The 3,246-nt window shown below is 29.4% G+C and overlaps 1 protein-coding gene across 1 annotated transcript in view; it reads right to left on the bottom strand.

The window, feature by feature from the left end:
- Nucleotides 1-3,246, bottom strand: part of LOC106681164 (uro-adherence factor A) — an 83,030-nt gene that overhangs the window by 16,861 nt on the left and 62,923 nt on the right. The window lies entirely within an intron of this gene.

Raw genomic sequence — 3,246 nt, 5'->3', positions numbered from 1 at the left:
TTTTTTATTTATCTAAATTAAAATATAATTTTTTCAACCTGAATTAACTCATAACAATAATAAGATTATGTCATACTATTACAAAAATATTCAACTAATTAAACATTCAGATTATTCGAAAAAAAAATAAACAAAACAAAAAAACCAGTCGACTAATATTTTTGTGTACAATAAAAACTAAATATTATTGATCGTATTAATGAGCTTAAGTGTGTTATTTTTCACAAAAGTCGCTTCCAGAAAAGTAGACCAAAGGGTCCTAAGCCCTTTTTAAGTTTTGTGTAGATTAAGTGTGTAGTAATAAAATAATAGCATTTTTTTCGAAAGGAAATCGAAAGCCCCAAGTAAGGCGAAACTTTTGAGTGGATTATTTTTAATTACTACGAAAATTCGTATTAAGGGGTTTCTTGGTTGTGTGAAAAACTAATATCAATTTTATTTCTCCATAAAAAAATATTTTGCCTCAGTTTGGTTTGTTCACCTAAATTATTTTAATACTATGCTGTTATTATGTCATTGGGATGTAATAATACACGAATCAATTTATTTTTGAATATATAATAACAAAACAAATATAGACAATTATATTAATTAAGTTCAAATGTATTCAAAATCACAAGAACCAAACATCGCTTCATATAAAGTTGGCCCGTAAATAAATGACAAAATAGCAAGTCGGTTAGTCTGAATTGTTTCGATCGTATGCCTTATCAAACAAGTTCAATATTCTGCCTGACGTTGCAAAGTAAATATTTTTTAGGTAAAATATTTATTTAATTTTATGAAAAATCACAATTAAGGGTTTATCAGAGCGCTAAAAAAGAATCTGACTTAGTTTTTGCAAAGAAAAATTGTTTTTTTCCCTGCATTATGAGAAGCGACTTTTGTTTTTTATGATTTTTAATACATTTAAACTCAATTAATGCCAGTGACCATATTTTTGTTGTTATTCTACATCCGAAAATAAATTGATTCGTATACTATATTACCTCACAATGACATACTAACAGAACAGTATTAAAATAATTTATACCGACAAAACAAGCAAGAAATCGAGTTGATATTCGTTTTTCGCAACCCAAGAAACCCGTGGAAACGAAATTTCGTTATAAAAAAATAAAAATTTCTGCTTTATAACAAAATAAAAAATGCAATAACTTATTGCATTAACTAAGTTTGCAATAACTAAGACTACATCAAAAATCTACACGAAACGTAAAATAGGTTTAGAACCCTCTGAACTGCACGAAATAGTACAAAGTGGACATTCGTGAACAAATTAGAACCAGAGATATTAAGTAAAGAGAATTTTTTCTTTATTTGAAACTGCCATATTTCTTTCATGTAGAGACATAAAATTTTACAGGTATTGACATGGCTTGAAAGAGCGGAAATTCAGCTTTTCAATAGACATAATTACGTTAGATTTGGATAACATTATGAGGAGTTATGAATTTATTTTGTGAACGAGAGATATTGTCAGATAAAAAGTATCCTTCAAAAACCTAGCCAAACATTTATTAATTTTCGATTTATAAGATAATTCGTATTTTAGAGTTTCAAAAAATGCTAAAACCGAATCTGACTTTCCTAAATATATATATTTTTTAATTACTTTACAGAAAGCGACTTTTAGATTGTGTGGTTTTTAACACGCTTAAACTCATTTAATACAATTGATAATATTTTTTTCTTATTGTACACAAAAAATAAAAACATCGATTTGTATATAATAATAATTAAATACGTGCAGAACAAAGGCGGTATGCGATAACATAAATAATCTCTAAAAATATGTAAAATATTTTTTTTGCTGGCTCCTGGGCACATTAAAAAAAAACCCTGGGATATATCTCAAATATTTATCGACCTAGTATCATCAAAAAAAGTTTAATTGAAATCGGTGATCCCACGTGCATAGCCTATCCTTGTAAAGTTTATTAAAAGTGAGTGGTGAATTCTCCCAAAGTTATTTATATTATATATTTAATTACCCAATTAAGTCTCATGTTATTTAATGTTTTTACTTTAATTTTTTCATTGTGTTTGTTTTTTTTCACGAGTATGAATGTTTAAATAATTAATTTTTTTGTGATAGTATGAGTTTATTCAGGTTCAAGAAACTTTATTTATTTAGAAAAGTGAAAATAAGTATTCTTAATTATTTATGGAAAGAACAATCTTGTCAGATAATTTTTTTTCTTAATCATTATTGAAATTTACAACTGTACAAAATAATACATTAAGTAAATTTGATGTAAGTTTATAATGGAGTGATAAAGGCTTATAGAGAAACTACCCATTGGTATCACTCTAATGGCATTTTTACATTAGCTGGTCTCGTGGCCATCTTCTTTTCAGGCGCCTCGGGGATTGTCAGAAATGGAAGAGGAAGCAAGATTAGAAAAAAATTGGGTTTAGGTGTTTAGGGAATTTATAATGGAAGGAATGATATCTGGTTCGGGGTAGATCGGTTATATATTGAACATGTATGATTTTATTTGAGACAAAGTAAGGAGCATTGAGGATTTCGGATCGTAAAGATTGATACGAGAGGAATTCGAACGTTTAGTGGAGCCCTAAAGCTCAACTCCGTATGTCCAGATTGGCCTTATTACAGTCATGTACATCAGTCTTTAGTAATGAATTGGAAGTTTAGACCGTTTGCCTAGTAAGTGCTGTAATAGTCGAAATCAACGCGCAGTTTCCTGTATTTTTATTCTTGTGTGAGGATTTTAGGTTAGTCGTTAGTCTAAACATAGTCCAAATTGGCGGATCTGGTCGACAGGGGTAAGAGCTACATTACTGAAGGATACTGTAGGGCAGTCGGTAGGTTTACGACGAAGGTTAAACGTGGTTTGATTGGATTTATTTTAATCCTCCAATCACGACACCATTCTTCGAAATCTGTTATGTGGTATTGGAGAGTTTAGGATGCAATTAAAGGGTTATTATTAACTGCGATGTGACACACATGTGTCATCGTCATACGAATTGGAGAGTGTAGATAATTTTTAATACTTACTATTCAAAATATTTCTAATTTTTAAAACTAGAACACAGAAAAAATATTAAACCCGTACTATGAAAACATTCGTTATGTCGTAGAACGTCAAAATTACATAAACATCGTCGGTGCTAATGCGTATACAGACTAACTGTTTGTTAATCCTGTGCTAGGAGTAAACATAAACTGGCGTTTTGACAACAGCTTAAAATTGATCGTATTTACGTAAGCTTTTTGAG

The sequence above is a fragment of the Halyomorpha halys genome, unplaced genomic scaffold (assembly GCF_000696795.3).
Source record: "Halyomorpha halys isolate HHAL.00 unplaced genomic scaffold, Hhal_1.1 Scaffold313.1, whole genome shotgun sequence".
Taxonomy (NCBI): Eukaryota; Metazoa; Arthropoda; class Insecta; order Hemiptera; family Pentatomidae; genus Halyomorpha; species Halyomorpha halys.
The sequence above is the reverse complement of the archived record's forward strand: the minus strand, read 5'-3'. Positions and strand labels throughout refer to the sequence as shown.